Here is a 24,671-nt window from a genome sequence, read left to right on the forward strand (position 1 = left end):
AGCAGGCAAGAAAACTTCAAATAAGTACTTGTAGCTGTATCTGAGGTGATGAAAGCTAACCTGAAGGAGAGGAAAAGGTATTGAATGATTATATGCTTCTGGAGGAAATTAAAAGTTGAAAAAATACTTTTTTTTTTCAAAAATCACATACTGGAGATGCCAGGGGAGATGTACTTAAATGAAAACTTGCATCCCAAGTATAACTGCGCTATCATTAGCATGGTTATTGGGTTGGGCCTGCTAACAAAATGCACCCTCTATTTTGTTATTAGCTTTTACATCAAGGCGTTACAACAGCAGTAGGTGAGCAGGACATAGGAACTATGCTCATTTTCTTTGGAATGTGCCCTACACTGTCAAATACAAGTAGAAGGCTATAAAGGAGCCAATAAGGTTCAGGGAGGGCTCAGTTCTGTTTCAGATTTTGCAAGGTTGCACTGTCCCCCTTTTTGAAACATACTGGGAAGGTCACAAGGACCATCAACCTGAGAGCATTTAAGACAGTAGTATAATTATAGTAATGCACAAATGAATGAAATTCTTGTTTTATGAGACTTTCTTGTCTTCCCTCATGCTTCATTTTAGTGAAAGAGGCTTTATGTCTAGACAGGCAAAGACTTGAGACCTACTTTTATCCCAATCAATTTGCTTGTGCTCATTGAGGGCTTTAAGAAATCTTTGAAACCTTCAAGGGATCTGTGTTTTTTTGAGCAACCTCAAGCATACTCTTTCAGGACAAGACCCAAGCAAATTTTTGCAGGATCATAATTTTTTTTCCTCCCCTTGTAAGTTTTTAGTACTGAGCTGTCTCGAAACATGTGCAGAAATAATCCTCTGCCAAGGTGTGGGATCCTGTAACCACTCTGGCTTCAGGTTACCTGTAAACTGAGAAAGACATTCTTAAATGTTCTTAAACTTGATGAGAGCACCCTTTATGTTCCAGCAGAAATTAAAACTTGTAGTCAAAGATGGATCTGGAGAGAGAGCATTCCCTATGCGCATGTTGATTCAGATATTCTTAGTGTGGGAAGTGTATCTGTCTAGGCCTAGAGCTTTAGGTGACCACATTTTGTCTCTTAGAAATGCCAGTGTTTCTGTCTGGCCATCCCTCCTCATCTGCTGGGGTCTGGATCTTAGTCACCAAGCTGGTCCTTGTCCAGTCTGCTTCGAGAGATGAGGTCCAAAGGCATGTGAGTGAGAGCCCAGTCTTTTGAGATGTTTTGTGCCTTTAGCTCCTAGTGACACTGGACTACAGTGCACCTTTATATCTCTTTCAGTGTCTTCTTTAGGACTTTGAAAGCAGTTCCTCAGCAGCAGAGTCCAGAGAGCCTGCAAGAGTCCATAGGCAGTGAGTGACCGAAGCTGTATGTGGTAGTCTGAAGCAGCTTTATTGCAACACTGCAGTGAAACCATCCAAACTGAGGTCTTTTTATAAAGTGCAGTATTGTTTGCCAGACTGACGTTAACATGCATGATTTAAATGATGGCACAAGCAAAACTTCGGCTCAAAATGGAGATATTAAAGATACCAAAACATTATCTTTCCTCTTGCCAATGAGAACAGCTGGCAGGATGGGTTTATTGAACAAAATTTTGGCCAGCAGACAAAGGTTATCGTTTTCACAGACTTTCCTTCTGAAATGCAGGATTAACAAAACATGCTATTTTTTATTTCAAAATTGGAGGGTTTGTGTCTTTCATCTGGTCAAATTTAGCTTAAAAGTGAAAATAATATCAAAGTTACATGCACCATAGGGAGACTGTTAATGTGGTAACAAAGGGCATTTGGCCAGTTAAAATAATAAAAGACTATACAGCTTTCCCAGTGATGGCTGGAGCCCAATTAGTACTTTCCAAGTAGAGCCACAATATTCCTTTCCAAATTATGCGGTTTGGCATGATTCAGAGTGAGTAAACTTACTTTCCTACAAGGGGAAAAATATAATTAAGAGAAAAAACAAGGTCATGCAGTATTATGCTTCAAGTAAGCAATAATACACCATGGGGTGTACATTAGTCAATATTCATACATCTTGGACAGGCTGAGACAGAGACAAAGCAATGGCTCATCAAACAAGAAGATACATATATTATCTTAATAAATCTATGGGCAAAAGTGAAATGCAAATGGTAGTATTATTTCCTTACTAGATTATTTTAAGGGAATATATGTTCAATGTTCATGTGTATAGCACTCATAAATATTACTTTAAATATACCTTTTCTGTTAACATTTTTTACTTTTTAATAACAAGTGGATTTGCTGTTTTCATTTTCTCAGGGTGTCTGTTTTGCTGGGGGTTTTTTCTGCTATTGAAGGCAAAATGGTTTGAAAGTTTCTTTTTTTTTAAATGATTAAACTGATTAAGTTTGTTAGAAGGACTTTTAACCTCGATAGTCACACTGGAAGCCTCTAAGAGTCTATTCTTAATGTACAGTAATCCACCTTCTAGGACTCTGCAAGTGACACAAAGCCTGCAAAGACTCAACAAAGTTGAAGATAAAGTCTCAGAATTGGAAGAAAAAGAAAGAGCAGCTTCAAATTTGGAAGTGAACTTGCAGGGGATTTCTGAGGGCAATTTTGTGGGGGTTTTGGGGTTTGATAGTGTTTTTTAAATGAACAGACTGTTCAGCTGAGGCTTAGACAGAGAGGGGAACAGGCAAAAAGAAAGCTTGGTGACCCAGTGTATGTAATACTGTGGTAGCAAAATGGGAACAGCACTGTGAGACATCTGCTCAATCTTTGCTACTGACACTGCTCATGGGAAAGGCCTGAGATATGCCAGGAGGAAGATGAAAAAAGAAGAAAAAGTAAAACTTCAAAAAACATGGAACCACTCCCATCACCTGAAGCTTAGACCACACACCTGAAAGGGAGTAACCCACATCCAGCTCGGGCAGAGAGTGTGAACAGCCTTATCTCCCTTTCAACTCCACCATTTTGCACATCTCGTATATAAAGTGCTTATAAGGGAGGAATTGATTATTTATTTCCTGTTTCTTTAATAATTACAGTAACCTATGGTATTACAAACCTTCATGAGCTGCAGCATCTTGCCATAGGTCCTGCATTGCTGCTGTTTGGCTCCCAATTGGTACAGTTTCTTTCACTTCCCGACTCCAGTGGGGAAATACTTGCTCTGCTAAGATCCCAAAGAGCCTCCTAAACCAGCCCTGCCTATTGCAGTTCTGTGTGTGAAGAAGCAGGAAATGTGTGGGCATTGAAACTGGGAGCACATTTGGGGCTCGCTGTATCATTTCAGTAGTCACACAGGCTGTGCACAGTACACACACTGCCTTCTCTGAAACCACAAGTCGCCAACTACTTGCATGCAACACTCCAGTCATCTACACAAAATATGCCGTGAAACACCTGATTTTAAGGGGTCAGTTGAAAGACAGAAAAATCCTCATCAGCTATAGAGTTGCTCTCAGCATTAAACTACTCTGAAGCAGGACCAAGTTGCCAAAACCCTCATATTATAAGACTATACCATTGTAGACCATGTCATTTTAAACCACTCCCATCCCAGACTGAAGGGGAAGCTGGAGTCAGTGCTGGAGCAAGGCACAGGGGTCTGTCCCATCAGCTGCCATGTGCCTGCATTAGCCTGCATGGCCCAGCAGCATCCATGCTGGTGCACAGCTCCTAATCCGCAGAGTGGATTTTTGTTCTACCTTTTCTCTTGAATTAACATGGCACTTCTTACAATGTGAAATTGAAACTTATCATATCCTTCTGTTTTACCTCCACCTTAACCCTCTTAAAACAGATTTATTTCACCAAAGTTACCTTACCATCTCCATACTAATTAATTTTCTTTCAGGAAACAACAGATCTATTTTGCCCTGAATCAGAGCTCCAAGAAATCTAATGGCAAAGAAGCTAACACATTTAATGAAAATAACTGAGGAAAAAACCCCTTCTGTTTTACACAGAAAATATTTTCTGGATGCTTCTCCCTATAAGTGCCAAACAGTATTAACTTATTGATGAGGTCAGCTTCTCAGAGAAACATAAATTTTCTCAGCTTGGGAAATTATTATTGATTTTAATTACAAAATGGCGCCAGAAAGTACTGCACAAAAGGAGAAACTCTTATTTTGTATTAAGATAGTAATACAAGCATTCGCCATGTAAATACCTGCTGAAGGGTGATTCTCTGTTCTTTGCCCCCCACCCCCAGCCTATATTAAATCACTTAACAAATATTTTTCCATATAGAATCTGTATTAATAACAAAATTATGCTGTGCAAAAGAACATCTTGTCAAACAAGTATGCCAAACCCACCGTACTTGGATGCAGCAATTGTATTTCATTTTTCCTGTGCGTTCTTGCTTTCATCACCCCTATGGTCCTGTGTATCCTCCAGCAGTATATGAAGCAATGTGACTGGTATCTGTCATGTGTAGTTTAATTCTTTCTTAATTAGCCCAACACCTCTATGAGATTAAAATCAGTAGGGTAGTGTTATCATCTACTACATGTTCTACTTTCTGTGATGTTTCTCTTTGTCAGGCACTTTGCAAATCCTTTTCCTTTATCAACACAAAAAGTGTATCATTCTCTAAAGAGGAAAGACTAATAACGAATCTTTGTCCCGGTTTGACAAATACTCTTACTAGCTACAGCTAGGACAAAAGAAAGAGGTGTATTAAGGGAAAGAACTGTTTTAAAATTAATCTTGTCAAGTTAAAATGATCACTTGGTTGCACCCTGCTGCAGTGAAGGCCTGCAAGTTTATGAAGTTTCAAATATTTCTAAAAATACAGTGAATTGTGGGTAAAGAAAATAAACTCTTATGACAGAAATATCAAACAATTTACTTCTTGAAGCCACTATTTACATATCATAGAATCATAGAATGGCTTCGTTGGAAGGAACCCTAAAGACCATCTAGCTTCAAACCCTCTGTGAACTGCAGAGACACCTTTCACTGGACCAGGTCGTTCAAAGCCTCCTCCAACCTAGACCTGAGTACTTTCAGGGGAGGGGCATCCACATCTTCTCTGGGCAACCTGTTCCAGTGCCTCACCACCCTCACAGTCAAGAAGTTTTTCCTAATACCTAATCTAAACCTACTCTCTTTCAGTTTGAAGCCATTTCCCTTTGTCCTTTCACTACATGCCCTTTTTTGCAGGTTCCCTTCAGGTACTGGAAGGCCACAATTAGTCCACCCCAAAGCCTTCTCTTCTCCAGGCTGAACAATCCCGATTCTCTCAGCCTTTCCTCACTGGGGACATGCTCCAGCTCTCTGATCATTGTGTTGGGCCTCATCTGGACTCTCTCCAACAGGTTGATGTCCTTCCTGTCTGGGGACCCCAGAGCTGGATGTGGCGCTCCAGGCACTCCCCTGCTTTCTGTAGCAGTGATTATTGCACAGCTATCAGTTCCACAGGGGTGCCCCTGCCCCAAACAAAACATAATGTATTAAACATTAATTATAATGCATCAAAAAGTTAATGTGCTTGCTTTACCACTTCAACCATCAAAGAAGGTATTATGTAGCAATAGTCAAGGAGGGCACCCTAAGTAAAACTACCTCTTAATAACTTAATAAAATAATCCTGAGCAGATACAGACTCCCTTCCCAATAAGCAGATTCCCATCAAATTTAAAACTGACAAAAAAGTTTTTCAAGAATTCTCTAAAGCTGCAAGCCCTAGCAGATAACTCTTTTAAATAAATTTTCTCATCCAGCACTCTTACACAAAATTTTTTTTAAAAGCGCTATCATATGACTTTTAAATAATCTTTCTCCCTCTAAAAAAATCCTTCAAGAATCTAGTTTATCTTTCTAATAAAGGGCAAAGCTGGTAAGTGTGGAAATTCATTACCCTTCTGCTATCTATTATTGCACAGCCAAAGGTATTTTATAAATTGCTGGCTTCCACATCAAAAGGAGGAAATGTCCATCATTTTCTTAAGGATTCAAAGTTTCCAAATTCTTAGCTATCTGAACTTGCAGTCCAAAATCATCACCATGCTTGTGAAAATGTCCATGTCTGTTGAAACATAAGAATTATATAATCTTCATTCCAGAATGTATGGTCCTTAAATGGAACCTTTACGACCAGGCAGTATTAATGCTTTTTTTTACCCTGGAAGTAATTGACATAATAATCCTAATTATTTTGAATGCAGTATTTAAGCAGCTTTTTTTTTTGTAAGGCCAAAAAAGAATGTCCTAATGTATTGTATGCAGTGTATCACACTCAAACCTTTATGTTTAATCATATTACACTGAAGCATTTGTGAAAACTCCTTATCCCTTAATATATCATGCCTGGTCCTGTCAGTGTGCTGAGTGCCTCCCTTTGGTCTCACAACATTATTCCTTTTTATTTTTCTATTATCTTTGGCATCAGCTTATCCCAAACATGTGTTACCCTTGGAAAAAGCACATTAAAAATACACACTGCTAAACTCACTCTTGAAACACATGGTGTTGGCAGTGGAGACATGTACTCTAGGATTAATTTAAAAATCTGCTATAAACTAGGAGCACATCAGTTGTAAATAACACTGGAGATAGATCTACATATGCATATTAGCTGACTGCAGGGTTATTAAGTTGCCAGTGGGATACAACCATGAAAAAGCAGATGCCACCCAGGCATGAACCAGAAAAACTATTTAGAGAAAAGTAAAAAATCTATGCCACTGCTTAAAGCACCTGAGAGGTCTCACATAGATCTTTTTCATCACATTTGTGGAGAGTGAAACAGGTGTACAGCTGGATAGAATACCGGAGTGAAGTCTTTTTAAGAGCAAGGCTCAAAAATTTTTGCTTGTTTAGTCTAGTAGAAACAAAAACTGATACAGGAAATAATTATTCTCTAAAAACACAATAGGGTGGTAAACAGTAGGCAAGGAAAAGAACTATTTACTCTAGCAGACAATGTTGGCACAAGAACAAATGGGTGTAATTTGGCCATGAATAAATTTAGGCTGAAAGCTAGAGAGATTCTGGCCATAAAAGTGGTGAGGTTCTAGAGTAGTTTTTCAATACAAATTGTGGGGACAAAAAAATAACAGCTCAGGATATTTAATGATGAGGATTGTTGAGCTCATGGAAAATGCCACAAACATAGTTCCGTGAATAAGTAAAGGACTGCATTTTGAAAGTATGGGGTAAAAAAAAAAAACCAAAAAAAAGAAATTGAAATTCAACCTTATTTATGCATACAGTGTTAAAAATAGTCCTTAAGCAAGTGCCATCCATGTGTAAAAGGCCTCTGTAATTATATTTGTGCTTTGCAACAGGAAAACAGTTTAACTTGATAAATAGGTATCGCATTGTACTTCAATGGTTGGAAGTTAATTATTTTTAATGTGAAGAAGCAATTTGTCATATTCTAATTTTCATAGCGTATCTTTCTACTACTTTTATTTTGCCTTGTTTTCTTTAAAGGTGTAGACAACAATATTATCACTGTGTGAACAACAATGAGAGACAGATGGAAAAAAACATCTGCCTATTTATTTATACCAGTTGATCCACATTTGGCCCCTGAGTTCTTCAGATGAGCATTTGCTGTAACTCTAACCCAGTACTAGGGAAAAAAGCCCCTGATGGTCACCATGGAAAGATGGAATCTGAATATCAGAAAGAAAGATGCAAGCATAAACCAAACATATTTGAGTTAGAAGAATAACTTAAAATTCAGAAAGGGTGTCCAAAGAAAACAAGGAAAATATTATGAAGCTAATTTCCACTAACACAGAAAGAATTTGCTGAGATTGCAGTCAGGGATTTAGTCTAGAGACCCAAAATGAAAGCACTTCTTAAGGTTTTCTTGTGCAGCTTCTGATGCCTTTTATAGTCTCACTATTAATAGCTAATAAATATGATTCACCCAACACTGTAGTGGCTCTTGAAATTCAGATCTGTGGTATACCACTATGCCATCTGAAGAACTATAGCTATTTAAAAACTAATCTGTGTTGTCTCATCAGCAAAGCCAAGCAGCAGAAAGAATACCAAAACATTGCAAAGGCAAAATAGTGGTATTTCTCTATCAGTATAAAAATATAAATAAGTGACAGAACCCTACTGGAAATAAAATGACTGCATATGCATGAAGTTGTGTTAAAAATTCTTATTTTCAAGAGTATCTGTGCATCTATGTCTGTAATTATAAATGTAATTTTATCATAAATGATTTATAAGTTGTGTTCTCTGTAAGCCCACTTGCAAAAGATTTACTATGGAAGAAGCTGTATTATCAACTGCATAGCTGTTAGCTTATTGTGAAAACGTCAAAACATAATATTCAGTTCGATTAAACTCACCTTTGTATGAAAATGTTTTTTCTCTTCTTTTTTTTAACCTCTTCTTACCCATAGTTACTAGCTACAGTGTTCAGTAGTTTTTGCCATTTACATCTAACTAAAGCTACAAGCCTGAAGGCCTCAGTAAACTTTTGGGAGGACACCATGTCTTGTCTGTTAAACAGAGGAATGTGTTTCCCCTCTGTGAAGTCTGGTCTGCCCATCCCAATAGCACCCAGCCAGAGGTGGGACTTGGTAAAGTTTTACTGTGGCTTGTAAATGAATAGCCCCTGATTTGGTTTTTGAAAGTGAAACCACGATTTCCAAGGAGGAGAAACAAAGAGAAGCAACTGTAAGTGCTGGGTTATTGTGTGTTTCTGAAGGCTGTGAGCAATGGAAATGCAACTACAATATGGGATGAAATTTAACACATTGGGTGTGATCAGTGCTCAGTAGAGGTCAGGTAGATGAAAGCAAAGGTGTCTCTCTCCATTAAGTTTTACACCTTTGCTCATGGTGGAGAGCTCATGAGCAAAACCCAAACCATTGGTAAGGATTCAAAAGATGGTTTGGTTTATACTAGGTAGCACATCCTACCAAAGCTGATTCTTTAAATGCAATGAAGAAGACCAGATTTTAGTCCTGTCCCTTGTAACTTCTGACTGATTCTTGATCCTGGCCCCCATGGCCCACTGCTAGCAGTCTTTATATACTATAGTTACATTCAACCTCAATTTACAATCTCCAGGTTTTACTTGAGACTCACGTCTCTGCTGTGATGCAATGGGACAGGCAAGATCCAAAATTCTACTTCAAGTAGTTTTCCAGCTCTGAAAGGATTAATGATTTAACTAGCAAACTGAGCTTCAAAGAATGAAATTAGTAGCAAGGCTCTAGTGGTCATCAACATTGGAAATATCATGAAATAGAGGCAGTAACCTATGGTTTCTGATTTATCTTTGTGTTGGACTAGTTTTAATGTCTGTCTCTGGCTATTGGATGTGCTGATTTTTGAAGTAAGTTTTCTCAACAGAGTATGTTCTAATCCAGCAGAAAAAAATATAATATTTGGGAAGCTATTAAATACAGTTTCAATACCCTCGGTGGTGTCTATTAATTATCAGAAAACTGAATAAACCTGTTTTGGAGTAGGGAAGAATATTAAATAAAAGTACTTTGCAAATGGTGATAAATCTTAAAAGATGGGGGAAAAGAGTAAATATACTTTTAAGAAACTTGGTGACAGGCACTTCTAAAATAACTAGATACTTATCCATCATCAATGAAAATTGCATTCCTAATTGTGCAAAAGCCACCTTGTCCCTTCATATAACTTCACCTTACTAATTTAAATCATTTTCTCCTGCAGATACAAGAAGATTGACTGAACCTGAATTATGAAGGAATTTAAATGAACTCACAGCTCTGATGCAGGTTAATGACCACTTTTTTTACAAAAACTAACTAAAAACCAAGCCCAATTTAATAATTACAATGATTAGAAAACCAAATGCACGTAACGGAAATAATCACAAATACTTCTGGTATAAATTACTTGTCTGTCTAAACCAAAAAGTTTCCCTACTTTTTATATTCCAGGATACATAGTTGATTTTCTTACTTCAAATCTGTCTCATAAAGTTCAGTGTTCTGTCTGTGGGTAGTAAAAATCAGCAACTTACTGTGAGTCGTTTAAATGAAAATACAGAAACTTCCCTGTTACCATGGTAGATTGTTCATGAACATGAAAATATCTGTTTGCATTGTATTTAAGTGACCACTGATAAATATACAGAATATAGGCTACCTCATTTCTAGAAGTCACTCCAACCCAGGCCTGATAAGTTCTTAAATCTTTGCAGAAGACACAGGAAGTTTGCAAAACTGGTGCCAGCAGATGAATAGCTTTTCAAGACTCACACACAAATTAAATTGCTTTCTGCTACATGTAAGTTTATGAATGGTGCAAGAATGATTCGTTAGGGGTATTATTATTGTTATTGTTATTTCTACCACCTAATCAGGTACTGAAAGCAGTTATTCTTTGGAGGGAGTGGGAGCCACACTTTCTTTTAAAAGCAATCATCAATTCATCACTGCAAGCGCATTTCGTTTTTGATAAAAATAGGTGAGGCTTGCAATAAGGTTGTTCAAAAACTGGGTTACCCTTTTAATATGAATCTTTCAGCTATAGTTTATAACTTTATTTGTTGTATGTTTTCTAAAAATTGTCTTCTCTATATGAAAATGGCACATTGTTTTCTCAAGTATTTAGTGATCATTCTTCATTCAGATAAAAATCAACTCCAAAGTATGGACCTTTTGTTTTCCCTTCATACAGTGCCTTGCACAATAAAATTGTTTTTTCTTGACAGGTATTGTGGTTAAAGATATAATAATGCAACTATTTTCCAGTGTGTTGTTATGAATGCACAGAAATTGTGGAAGAAAGTGGACTACTTATCTACAAATAATATAAACTATCTGGGTAGAAATATGTACCTGCCAAGAGCCCTAGGCTACTGCTATAGTGGAAGATGAAAGGACCTCTCCAAATCTGAAACAGAAGGGAGGTTGGGAATTTTTCAGTACTACATTATGACAGTATTTTAATGCATTATAAATTAAAAAATATTATGGTCAGGTATTCAGTCTTTTTCACACATTTATGATGCCCCTTAACAACTGTATTTTATTTTTGCCCCTAACATTCCCATGTACCACTGAAACTTAAAATTCTTTAGAGTAGCCTATTTTATAACTTTTGTGTATTAGCTAGTGATCAAAATTCCCCCGAGTTATGTACATATATGTGTGTATATATATATATGCATATATATATATATCAAACACAGACTTAGGATGTTCTTATTGTTCTTAAAGAGCATGAACTCTGTGCTCAAGACAAACTCTCAACGAGCAGCAATTCCGTCTTTTTGTCCTCATTTCCTGAAGAGCCTGCTCCTAATTTACCACACACAGCACTAAAGATGAGAGAACTATTTTCCATCAGGATTTCCCCCAACTGTTACTGATTCATTATGTGACTCACATTTGCTAAATTATTTTCATGAAGTGCCCTGTAAGGTGAAAGAACTGTGTTTATAGATGTACTTATTTACAAAAAATAAAATAAAGACTCAGAGATTATGGTTAAAAGTATTGTGTAAATTGAGGCAAACCATCAGAAGCACCAGAAAATTACTTTTTTTTGGTTTTTTCCCTAATGAAATCCATCCTGCACATACCCCCATGGACTCCAGATACTGTTCTGAGAGCTCAGCAAGTCACACACACTGTGGGACATTCAGAAGATGAAGCACATGTCCCTAAAATGTTTTTTTAAATAATTACCTAGCATCAAGTTCTGTGGCAGAGGAAAGGGTGCACTCCAGCTCCTAAATATAATGAAACAAAGACAGAATACAGAAAACACAAACTGCAAGCAATTCATAACCATATCAAGCCCATCAGCTTGCAAAGACAGGCTGCCCCTCATGAAAAGGTGGTAAGTTTAGTACAGACAAGCTTTGAGTAGAACAATATCTTTTGAGAACAGGAGTTGCAACAATTCATGCTTACTTGTATGCATAACACTGGGCATGCTATGTCACTCAAAGGAAAAGCAAAAATACCATTACCAAAAAGGCCAGTTTAAGTGGGATGCAGCTGCTTAAGCCAAATCTGAAATACATGGTCACTTTGCAGACATTATGGGTGCAGTGGCATAGGCAGCTGCATTTACATGCACATTAAAGGGCCTTAAAGCTGTATCTGAACAGTAGTGCTAGCACTGTGTATATGTGTATGAGTGAACGCTGGTGTAGTCTCTTGGGTTATGGATCCTTTTCCCACAATGTCAGTTTGACAGTTTAAATTTTCTGCGTGACTCGGAGTTTCACCACGTGATACTCATGCTAGGTATGAATTTGACAAGTTTGCAGAAGAGCTACCTCTGAAAATGTAGAAATTAAAGATGTTCCTACTCCTCCTTAATTACTTAATAATGGCTTTTGCTTTGTATGGGAGTCAGAAGTTTGTCACATCAATGCCCCTCTGTACACCTGCCTCTCTCCTGGCCCCACCAACCAGGACGTTGACTTTAGGAGCACAGGATGTGGGATCTCACCCATTTGTTATCTCAGTGAAAGTTCTTACCTGCAGGTCAGAGGGGCAGCCAGTTGCTGTGACTGCTGTGCCAGTGGAGATGGGTTTTGAACGAACATAGGCAGAAGAAACAGAAACAGGTGAGTACAACAAAAGGCTTTTCTATTGAGCATTTCGCTGAGTGTAACTGCATATAATTTAGCTGTACATGCATTTCTGCACTACCTCTGTGAAATACTGAGTATAAGTGAACAGTACAGCCACAGCCAAGTCAATACCACAATCTATTATGTTTTTTCCCTTTCAACAATGTTTCCCAGTTTAGCATTTACCACAACTGCTAATTCATTGTGTGTGCTTCACTATACATGACCAGTTAAAATTGAGGTATACTATTGCAAATATTCTTCTGGATACAATTTCTTGGTAAACTTTGAGAAAAGACCTGTGGCAGAAATAATATCAAATGTAATTAGAAAAGAAAAAAACCCTATGTTTTTGGGCACAACTTTGGCCCTCTTTTGAATTCCCCCTCATTTTTAACTATGGGGTTTTTTTAGAACAAGTCCTAACACAATAAGAAGTTTAACCTGACCTGGAAAACCCACAGCCAGAGTGTCTGCTGGCATGAGACCTGGGAAACCCATCGGCTCTTCTGCAGTTCCCATTTAGGATTTCATTTCCCTCTTTTGGTTGATCAGAAATCATTCAGTTTTCAGAACTTCTGGTTATGTTACACAGTTAAAAGCACAGAGCAGGTGTACATTTATAGTCCATAAAGAAACTGAACTGATACTGTGAGATGCAGTGCAAATACTTTTAAAGCCAAAGGTGGTTTTTGATCCTGTCCATATAGTATAAACTGACATAGCAAAATTATTTACCTCTATCACATCCTGGAGTTATCACATGGCATCAAAGAGGAAGTGAGCTGCTCAGGTATTTTAATTGCGTCAATGAACCATTTGGATTTTCTTCTGTTTAACTCTGAATTTCCTGTGTCAAAAATGATTGGTTTGGAAATGCTGCTCTTTTCATTCCAAGTTACACTGGTCTTGCTTTCTTCCTAATGTTTTTCTTTGGGAATAATGGTGTGAAATTCATAGCAACCAGAGTGCAGGAGAATCTAGCAATTCTTCATACATAATCATTAATAATGCATTTCTCTACATTCTTAAGGGATCATATTTCCATAGGCGTTGCAATTAATTCAAAGCAACAGTACAGTGAAAAAAACCCACAAAACAATGAAACCCACAACAGACCCTCCTATCCTCAGGGCTTTTGTCCAAATAGATACAACCATTACAGATCAGAACTTGTGTTTTATAGCAGGTGATCATGCAGAATTAACAAGCAAGTGAGCACAAATATAATCAACAAAACTACAGACAAAAGGTCCCTGCAGCTGTCAAATAAACCTATTCTGAGATGTTGATTTCAGTGTATGTTTAGCTCAGGTTTTGAGTCCTGGTGAACAGAAAGGATCTTCTGTTCAACGTTGTGTCGACTATACAGAACTCTTGTAACCAAGGAGAACAAAACCCAACAAAATAGTAGCAACTTTCACAAGAAGGATGTAATGGAAGGAAATTAGTGCATCTATCTTTTATGTTGATGGCACAGGGAGACTTGTTATTAAATTCTGTGGTAGTAGAATGGGCTCCAGTATGTTTTTCATGTATCATCTTTCAATATGATGTATATTAACTGTTGAATCTCTATTTCTGAAATTAGTGGCCTTAAATTAGAAGATTCATGTTGCAGTCTGCCATTTATTTTGACACATATAATTATATATCCTAAACTGTATAGGTCAGCTGTAGCTACGTGATTGGCTGTAGCCATATCAGAAAACACATGGATGATATGACTGCATTTTAATACTTTCTATGAGGTAATAGTGCTAAGATTCTCTTCGCAATCCTGTGTCTGAAAAGGTTTAAAGGCTTTTTTTCCATTTGTATGTGCAGCATATCCTGCTGACAGACTGCAGTCCTGCTGCCTTTGAAACACACACCACCCCAAAAGGCAGAGTTCACTTCCCAAGGTTTCCAAACTTTTCCAGAGTACTTTTAGCAGAGTCTCACAGATACTCTTGCCATCTGATTGTGCTGTCCTAACAGCTTCTGGCAACTACTGCAGGGGCTCACACTGGCAAACAGCATTAGGCCTGACCAGCACTGCATGTTTGGAAATGTGAGGCCAGTATGGAGCAGTGGGAGAAAGCCAGGGGCAAGCTTAAACTATTTGTTTCAGTAACAGAAACACAAAGTTAGACGACTCCAACATGGCTCCACAGAAGGATTCGAATTGGGCCCTTACATTAAGCCCACCAATAGCTTGTAAACTCTCCTTTAGCTCTGCTCTGCACTTGTTAGTGAGGACACCTGGTACCCCATGGCCAGCTACTTTCCACAGGCTGTCACAGCAGATAGGACTGATAAAAAAATTAGGATTGTAAAAACTCCATGAAATCCAACTGGTTAACAGACCAGTGATTTCAATGTAGCATATGATACTGGAATACTGTGGCAGTAATAATAATACTGTAAATGCTGCCAGGTACTTGTATGGTATTTTGCAAAACATTCACATTCCTGTTTGCATGGTCCTTGCAGTACAATAGCTAAAGCAGTATATGTTATATTTCTGTACATGAAAACATAAAACACTTTTCATAAAATAGTTAAACCACAATGCCTAGTTCTCTTCAGCAAAGCTCAGTCTAAATCTCTTGATTTTATTACCAAAGTAACATAATGGAGGTTTTACACTTTTACCAAAGTTTCGGTATTTGCTCTCAGATTTTTCTTTGCTAAGTTTGAATACTACATGAAAATGAAGAATATAAATACAGCACTGAATGGACTTAATATTTCCAGATAGTGTAGTAACTTGAGAGTGTGTAGTCTAAGAACAGCAGTTTGCTAAATCACATTACTGAATAATTTAAAATTTGAGACTTTTGTATAGTCATATTTTGTGCCCTTTCAAGTTCCTTTGTTATCACAGCTCAAGCTGTAAAACCTTTTGCCTCTTCTACCTCTAGAGAACAGTCTCCACTAATATACAGAAAATTTAGAAGTACAGTAAATTGTGTTTTGAGAAAACAAAATACATAAATCCAAAGGTTTCAAGGCCATCAGTATTTCAGTAGAATAGGCACTTAACAACAGTAAAGAGCAAAAGATGAATGCAAACACAGTCTGTAAATTGCTTTTTGCATAGCATTTCTAGAAATGTATTTTCAATAAAAATCCATATTTTAAATATGCTTTCTCACCCAGTTTTAATGTGAACAAATATTGAAACATTTAATTAGATGTCATGAGATCATGCTGTATTATATAACTATGTGCTGTAAACATGCATTTCCCTCAACAGAAATACAACACAGTCATAGAAATAAGATGAAATACTGCTTACCTTCCTCCCTTAGAAAATATTCCCTGAAGGCAGAGGAAATCTGATTATAAAATGAAAAACAAGCCTGAAGTATATAATTCACACACAAACAAACAGCAGATACAGTCGCCTCCATGAAGAATGCCTGTTTCTAGCCTTCTTTACACGTTTCTCACTTCTTCACATTCTAGTTATGATACAAGGACTCAAACTATGCTTAAAATGCTATTCTGCAGCATAGCTATAGGCACCAACATATTGCATAAAGGGTACTTACTGCTCCAGAAGTCATGCATCATCCTATAGGAAATTTACGCCTCCAAAGAGGGATTTGTTACAACTGAGCAGATTGCGGCAAAACACAGCGCCTGGCTTGTCAGAGAAAGTTGTTACTTTCAGAGATCAGCACATATTCATTCACAGAGCACAGTAGCTTTACATTTATGTATGTGCATGTGTACCTACACACACACATACACACACACGCACAGAAGGAGTCGCAGCCTGTCTCTCACAACCACATGCTAATTGCTGAACAGGGGGGAAAATCTTGTTAGTATTGCAAGCGATCGTTTTTCTTGACCATGGCTTTTGCATACATTTTGCATGTAGTACAACCAAGACCAGTGATGCTACAAAGCATTTCTAACTCATACAGGAGTAATTATTCACATAAGGCACCGAACTAATTTTGGCTTCCCCAGTAAGAGTGCTGCAACTGCAGCAGCAGTGCAGGGTCCCTGTGCTGGCACTCGCTTGCTGCAGTCTTTGTGCATGAGTATACATTATAAACTAATTAGTAACACAAAGACATCTGATACCCAAGAAGTAAAGAAAATCATAGAAAATCAATCAGGTCCTACAGCAGGCATGTAGATTGGCTGTAAAAATATTTTACAGTAGGTAGATTTTTTTCCTGTGCTGTCAAAGTTAAAGGTACCAAAAGGAAGCACATACTAAGGCATTTTTGTTCCACTGTGATATTGATCCAATGCCAGACGTAGTGAAACACAATGGGCACACAGTCAGCCTTGGTAAATTAGGTAGATTAGAGATCATTTGATGGTATTCTATTGTTGCTATTGTAATCACAGTAATTTTCACTGGTAATGGTGCTTCGTGATGAAGTGCGGTTCTCACAGGATAATTGTGAAAGGTATCGAAAGATTCAGGGTGTAGCATCTGGTTTTAAAAGCTCTTCAGATTCAAATTGGCATTTTACTTTATCTTGAAAATTTATTAGAGATTCAGATCATGCCGGTTTAAATGGAAAGGTGAAAGCAGGGTAATTTCAATCTATGAATTATTCAGATTCAGACTGGTGAAATTGCCATCCATGAACTGATTCTCTGACAGTCTCTTTTGCAGAGCCTCCATTACGCTTGTCATTTTTATTTCTTTATCTACAATCTCTTTCTCAGTTACTGAGCTCGTCCCTTAGGGCTGTGCTTCACAAACCAAGTATTTAAAATTGGCAATAACCTAAATGTGTTGCTGTCTCGAATCGCAGTCTCCACAGGCTGTCTTTTCCAAATCATTAAAAGCCACATTCACAATGGTGTCTGTTAGGCTCTTCGATTAGATGAATTAAATTTAAAAAAAAATAAAAAGCCAGCAAAGAGAAGAGACCAGGGTGTCATATCGAAGAAGAGCTATGTTCCTGTAACAGTCCAGCAAAGAAAGTGGTGCTTTGTGCTTGTTCCTTTGTTGTCAGTGTAACCCATTCTAGTTGCATAGCATCACGCAGAAAGAAACAACTGTTAAAGCAGGCTGACTTCATGCCCCGATTTCCAGCAGGAGCAGATAAGGACTGCGTTATAGGCAGACTAATCCACGCAAATGTACAGTCAGAGACCAACCACAATTAACAGCTTCTTACAGGCAAGAAAACCAGAAGCAGTAGTAGCAGTAGTTGTAGTTGTAGTATTTGTAGTATTAGAAGGAGAAGCGACTGGATACCCGAAAGGGTTTCGTTCTCTCAGACTCCAACTGATACAGATTGCAATCCCAGAGACTCTCCACTTGATGGCTGGTTGTGTCATTGCTAGTCGACTGCTGCCCTGTATCCAGAAGGACTGGGACTGATTTAGGTCAGAGAGTCTGGTTTCTTGTTTGAGCTTTGCTCTAACTGATGTAAGAAATTGCAGCAACCTGTATTACCAATCTATCTGACCCTGGGATGCTGGCACAGCTTCGGCCGTGGAGTACCTGCAAAAGGCCCCAGTTGGACAGACAGTGACAAGTACCACCTCCTTTGTCCGATTGCTGCAGGTACATCACCGTAGCATAAAGAAAAAACCCTTTTAGTACACAAAGTGGGAAATCAGGCGTCCTTCCTCAGAGGCAATTTGGGTACAGAGCTCCGAGCAGTCCCTGCTCAGCTGAAAATGCTGCCAGGCTGAAGCCAACACATCCAAGCTGTGTCTGTTCCTACGCTAACACCAGGAATATTCCCTTCGTATGAAAAAGATAAGAATAAAAAAAAATCTATGCTGCTTTGTGCCTGGTTCTATGCGTCTGCTTTGCCGCACTGCGACTAGAAAACTGCAGCAGTAAGAGCTCTGGCAGTTGCGATAATGTAGAAAGCAGCAGCTCTGTGACACAGCAGTCAGCTGACTCACAGTGTTATCATTCAATGTCCTCTATAGAATAAGGCCAGTTTCTAAGGTAGCACCAGGAGGATGACCTTGCATGCAGAAACTGGGCTAGAAGGAGCAGCAAGACTTGTGTACACCTGCAAGTGATTTTGTGGTGATGTATAGCATTATGATCGGGAGTGTGTTGGTCTTTAAAGGTCTCTTTTCCCTCTCTCCTTTCCTCCTTTGCCAAACACAACTTGACATCTGTTGAGCAGTTTTTCTTCTATCATGAAGCAGTCAATATGATCATGTACAGCCGATGACAACAATTATCATTAATGACAGTGTTTAGGTAAACTGTTTTTAAAATATTGCTTTTAAACCACATTTCCACAAGAAATCAGGGGTTTTTATTAACTTCCTCCTCTCTGTGACTATCAATGTGCTCCAGGAGAAAGTTATCAGGTGAACACCCCTGAAAGGCAAATCATAATTGGCGAGTGTATTTCTGAGTTCTCATTGAGGCATCTGACTAGCTAGACAAATTTTCACGGTTCTCTGTAGCTCCCAACTAAATTCACTGGGAACAGTTGGTTGTTCTTGCCTCTGGGAAATCAGAGGGGAGAACTTTAAACTTACAGTTGGCAAATATGGGAATTTATTAGAGTTCTGAGTCAACAGGAGTCAAGTGCCCCACCACCACCTGGGGCTTTGAAAGTTCCCATGGGGAGCATCAGGCAAGCTCTCGAAAACCTCCAGCATGTGTCTGCCTACTTAAATTATACCTAAAGCTAGAGCAGGTTTGTCAGAAATTGCCATAAATCAGCTTGCCAGTCACTTACTGAAAGAATTTATATTACATTGCGTTATCCTTGGCCAAGGACAGATCAGCTTCCACTCATCTCAGTGGATGTGTTCTACGTGCTCAGGCCAGAGCTAAATTGGCTCTCACTGCTACTACTGTAGACTGTGCATTTCAGTGAGACACTTTATAAGTTCATTGTAAAGTGCTCAGAAAGTCTTATCCTAGAGTTTAGCAACAGCCAGGTAAGGAGCAGGCATTATACACCAGGCTGGTATTTCCTGTGATTTCCATACTCATGCTAAATTACATAAGCATTAAAATGGACATAATACAAAATTCTGTTAGAATACAGCAGTTTGCACCAAAACCCAAACAAAATGTAATAAAGCCATAAAACTCGTAGAAGTCTTGCTGTATCTTTAAAGTGCAATTCTCTTGGACAACATGAAAAGCAGAGCACCCATGCAAAGACTGTAGTCCATTGCTGGATTGCTTCAGGGGGAGGGATGTCTGATCTCATGTGCAGACAGTTAATGGATGAGTAATATAGCCACAGTCCTGTCTCTTCCTTAATCATTTTTTATTAAATGCCCTGAAGGCCGCTATTCCTGCAATCAGCAAAATCAGCACAGATGTCTAGTGGGGAAATGCCTGTGCTCTGCCCCCCTCCCTTTACAACCCCCAGACCACACTCCTCAATTACAGGCTGTGTCTTCTCAGCCCCATACATTTCATGTTCAAGACTATCTTTTTATTTGCTCTTCTGGGATCTCCTACAGAAGCCTAGGGAAGAAGCATGAAGTCTAACCAAACTCCTGGAAGCCAAGGATGCCAGTTTTCCTGCCTTACAGAATTTGCTGAGTGACTAGTGTTGTCTTGACTGTGCTTATAAAGGCTCTTTTTCTGCTGAGCTCTGCATAGCCCCACTTTTTGGCTTCAAGATAAGCTGGATGGCTGTTCCTTCAACAAGGGCCTTTCAAGCCACAGCTCTTCCTAAGTGAAGGATGGTCTGTAGATGGCAGAATTTGTGTTTCCGCCAACCATTACAGCCTTTGGAGAGGGAAGGAGGGAGCACTTCGCTCCTCCAGTCACCAGCTCTCTGGGGCCAGCTACAGCTGTAACAATTGTAAATCTGAATTTTCCACCATGTTTTTTTCCCTGCAATCCTGTTGTCACTTTGGGGGTAGGTAGAGGCATTTTATTCCCCCAAAGCCCTATAGGCTGAAATACGTCTTGCAGCCTCTGCTGAGGAGAGGGTGAGGAAAGCCAGCAGTGCCTGGGGGGGGGGTCAGTGATGTGTGAAATGCAGGATGGGACATATCCACTGAGAACCATTCAGAAGCTCTTTTAAAGCCCACATCAGGGTTTGTTTCTGAGACTAACTTTTCACTTTAGTTTTCTGGTGTTGATGAAGGCTAATGCAATTTCCTGAAATGTGTGCAGAGCTCCTTTTCTAGTCATTAACACACACATTTTCCCCCATGAAAAAGATCCTAATTTGGTTTTCTTGAAGACTGTTGCAGAAGGTTCAAAGTTGAGTGTTTTGATTAGTTCTTGGCTATGTATCCATGTGTTTGTACTGTGTTACACTGAATGATATTGCATTATGTTTTGGGTAAGAAATCACACTTGGACAAATTTGGGAAAAGAGATTGAAACTTTTACCTCATTTACCACTTAAGCACTCCAGGAACAGAACAGATTTAAGTTTTGCCTCTTTTCTCCCCTTTTTCTTTTTCACTGAAATTAAACTGGATGCCAAGTTTCAACTGAACACAATTAGAAACAGCTTAAATATTAAACTGAAAGCTGAGGGGCCAATGACGTTTAAGGGACGCTCTCTCACAGGCTCTCAACCATAGCACTTCTGACAGAATGCTGTGTTAGAGATAAATTTTTAAGGCATCACCAAATATATCTGCCATATGATCCTACATAAATTACAAACTCAAAATGTTTTGCAAGTCTTTTGGATGTTGTGTTCCCCCTTCATAAAAATGTGCAACACTATATCCGTTTAGGAGATATTATTTTAAATTCTCAGGGCATCACTGCAAATTAATAAGGCTGGTTTATGTTCTACATTTTTTCTATGTTTCTTATATTGCTTATAATTTTTCGTCAATGTATATAATTAAATCCTATTTTTTCATTAAATAATATTTATATCAAATGGACCTTTTCAGTTTTTTTCTTTTTACTTGTCAGATTTAAGTAAATCTGATTATTTTGATTTTAATGATACTATTGTGTAAGCAAGTAACAGGGAATACATTAACCTAGCAGGTTTTTCGTGTCCATTGTTCATTGACCTATTTTTTGTCATTACTTCCTAGTGTACAAGCCTGGGGCCTTCAGGTATTTAAAATGATATGCACATACTGTATAAGATCTCCCCAACAGCTGGCTCTTTTAAGATTTCAGGAAGTACCATATTGACCACTACCCCCTCTTCTCTATACCTTCAATTAGCTTCATGTAAGTCGGGTCTACTGGGAGAATAGAAACTCCAAAACTCTTACTTTTCTTCCACAGAATTTGCCAAGGATCTGACTTTTCTAAAAACCAGAAAAGGCTTTCAGAAATAGTCCCTAAATGCACTTTAAAAATGGCCTTATCAAATGGGACTCAAACTTGAGACATAGAATTAAACTTTTACAAGCTGCCCTCAGAGGACTAACAGGGGCTAATTAAAAATATAACTCCTGTCACGGAAGTGAAAGAGAATCCTGTGTATTTCTAAATCCTGCTTACAAATTGCTTGTGTATGAGTTACTTCAGCCATATGGTGGAAGAAAAAAAGAGCCATGTGCCTCCTCAGCTATGTAGTAAATAGGAACTACCTCCACGTGGGTTTACACATTTATAGCTAATGTGGAGACTTATATGTGAAATCAGGGAAATTAAGTGAATTTGCGGGTATCTCTGGGACTTGAGGCTTATAACCTGTTAAAAAGGTGATATTCAACTAGGTACAGGTACAGGTATATTTTGATAGAGATATATATTTATCAGTGCTAATTTCTGCTATGAATAACCTTTCCTCATTCAAGTGATTAAAATACAAACAAGACTGCGTGAAAAATAGAACAAAATGGTTGTATGCAAAACTGACTAACAATAACATGGAAATTTTTTGATCCAAAGTGCGAGAGGATCACTGCACAAGGTTGGTGAATAGGATGTGACAGGGATGTCAGTAAAGGACAGGCGCAAAAGAGACATCTTGTTGTCTGTGACACATCATTGGTGTCATTCACTAATGATCTCCTTGACATGTTGAGTATATAGCTCAGAATGTATCAACATTACTTCTTTTTTCTATCATTTCTACTGGAAGTCGGTTTAAACTTTCCATGATAGAAACCAAGGCTTGTGCAAAGGGGTGGTTGCGTGTCTTGAGGAAGATTACAATTACATGTTTGACCTTATTTGGATGTGGCATTTGATAAATCTGGGATAATTAATCATGGAATAATCTATGAGATTATCCATTTGGGGCCTCTGTTGTTTCAGCTTTTGTTTGTGCTTCACTTGGTAGTTCTGTTTGCTGAGAAAGACTGCAGTAGTGCCAGGGGTGAATGAGGAAACAATCCAGGAGAGAAAGAAAAAATGAAAAAATATGGTGTAAAGAAGGGGAACCTCTATAAAAGGAAAGAACTGAGTGAGTGCACTGAATGTATTAGCCAAATGCAGCAGTCTGCAGATAAAGCCATTAATCAGCTACAGCCCACCCAGAAACTTGAAATTCTCCACAAACTTTCAGGAACTTAATCCTCCAAAAAAAGAAAATTCACACCTATGTCCAGAGCCCCAAGCTGTCAGTGCTTACACAGTTGGTATTTTTTGTGTTTGGTACGTAATGATTTTATTAAAAAATCTCATACTCTTAATAGATGTCATTTTAATGACCACTGTTACTTGCAGAATTGGAAAATAAATCAATATGTTGAGTTAAATTATTAAAATGCACACAGCTAAAAATAAAAATTGAAATTAAAAATTGCAAATAGAAACAAACATGCAGGGAAGTGCTAAAATGAATGCAATCAGTTCCAGATTTAAAACAGCCTCCCCACACTCACCCTTCCCCCCCTTTCCACTACTGGGTGGTCACGGACGCATGGCAGTTACCAGTGGTTTTCTTTAGAGTCATTCCAGACTTCTATTTTCACTCATTTAAAAATGGGAAGAAACAGAGGTATTGGCTTAATTTTCTACATGTTCTGCACTAAGTTTCAAAATTAAGGAAGCAGCCTCCTAAAATGGTGGCAGAGTGTTCCTAATCAGTGGAGCAGCGGGAGTCTGGAGAAGGCTTACGGTATGGAGAAGTTGAGCTGAAAAACCACGGAAATTTGTTATCCCTCAGGATGGATCCTACTAGGTTTATAGAGGGCAATCTCTGACAGACAGGCGGGATGGGCAAGGGCTGCGCTCCCAGGAATTAGCAAGGGATGCAGCCCACTAGCAGCTGAGTGATAGAGCATAACATTTGATGCCAAGCACCAGGTACTGGCCCTATATAAACTTATGAGGCTGATTTGGTACTTTACAGCTGAAAGCTGTGCTTCAAAAGAACCCTCTTGATCCAAACTGAAGGGGTAGTAGAGCCACAGAGACTCTGTTCCCATCTTATGGTCAGTCATAACACTGGACTATTTCAGTGAAACAGACAGAGCTGCCATTCTGACCTCTACTCCCTTGCCAGCCCCCATCTGCTCTGTGTCCTGTCAGGCCCTGTGTGATACAAAACTGCTTAATACCCAAAAGGATATCAGCACCCAGGGTTTTGTGTAAAATTAAAAAAGAACATTGTAGAAATATTTAGATAATACTGTGTGGGTTAGTGTAATGTAATTAAGTAACCAATTAACACAGTTGCTTATTATTTTTTTGTTCCCATTCAGTTATTAAATAAGAACTTTAAAGGATATTGCATTTCTACTAGTTTTAACTCGCATATTCCTTACTTTTCCCTTTCTCACAGCACAACTCTGACAGCCACTTGCCATTTCACTGTGGTTCTGAGGCACAACTGTGACTCGGTCTGACCTCCCCTACTAGAGGGGCAAGAGCTCAGCCTTTTGTCCCACCCATCCAGGTGCATTGATTTGGCAAGTCCCAGCTTGAGGTTCTCCTACATGTGTACAGTGGAAAGTTCAGGGTCTAAATACCCTGCCTTTCAGGGCATTAAAAAAATCACCTAGCTGTGAGGCAGCAAGGAGCTAATCTGCCTCTCTCCCAAGGAAAAAAACCCAAGAGTCAAGCGAAAATGTCCTGAGAGCCTGGCTTGGCTGCAGACAAACCTGTTAAATCTTCCTGCACAGTCCTCCTCTCTAGACACAGGACTCTCCATACCCTGGATGTCAGCTTAGCTTTCCTAAAACTAAAATACATATTTTTAATGAGCCTTAGCAAGCTTTCTCTGCAAATATTCTTTCTGACATTCTAGAGTAAGTAGGGCAATAAATCACAGTGTAATGCAGGTTTCATGT

At 38.6% G+C, this 24,671-nt stretch overlaps 1 long non-coding RNA gene across 4 annotated transcripts; it reads right to left on the reverse strand.

Annotated features, from left to right (window-relative positions):
* LOC108445835 lies at positions 1–18,357 on the reverse strand. 4 transcript variants are annotated; one of them, XR_001860823.1, is made up of 5 exons: positions 13,269–18,357; positions 12,436–12,470; positions 11,632–11,675; positions 879–1,925; positions 1–60 (listed from the first exon to the last, which is right to left on the reverse strand). It is a non-coding gene; the product is annotated as an uncharacterized LOC108445835 (long non-coding RNA). The 4 variants fall into 4 exon arrangements; XR_001860821.1 differs by having other exon boundaries at positions 7–1,329; XR_001860824.1 differs by lacking the exon at positions 11,632–11,675 and having other exon boundaries at positions 7–1,329; positions 12,436–12,467.
* Positions 18,358–24,671: the final 6,314 nt, after the last annotated feature.

The sequence above is a fragment of the Corvus brachyrhynchos genome, unplaced genomic scaffold (genome assembly GCF_000691975.1).
Source record: "Corvus brachyrhynchos isolate BGI_N302 unplaced genomic scaffold, ASM69197v1 scaffold43, whole genome shotgun sequence".
In the NCBI taxonomy this organism is placed as follows: Eukaryota; Metazoa; Chordata; class Aves; order Passeriformes; family Corvidae; genus Corvus; species Corvus brachyrhynchos.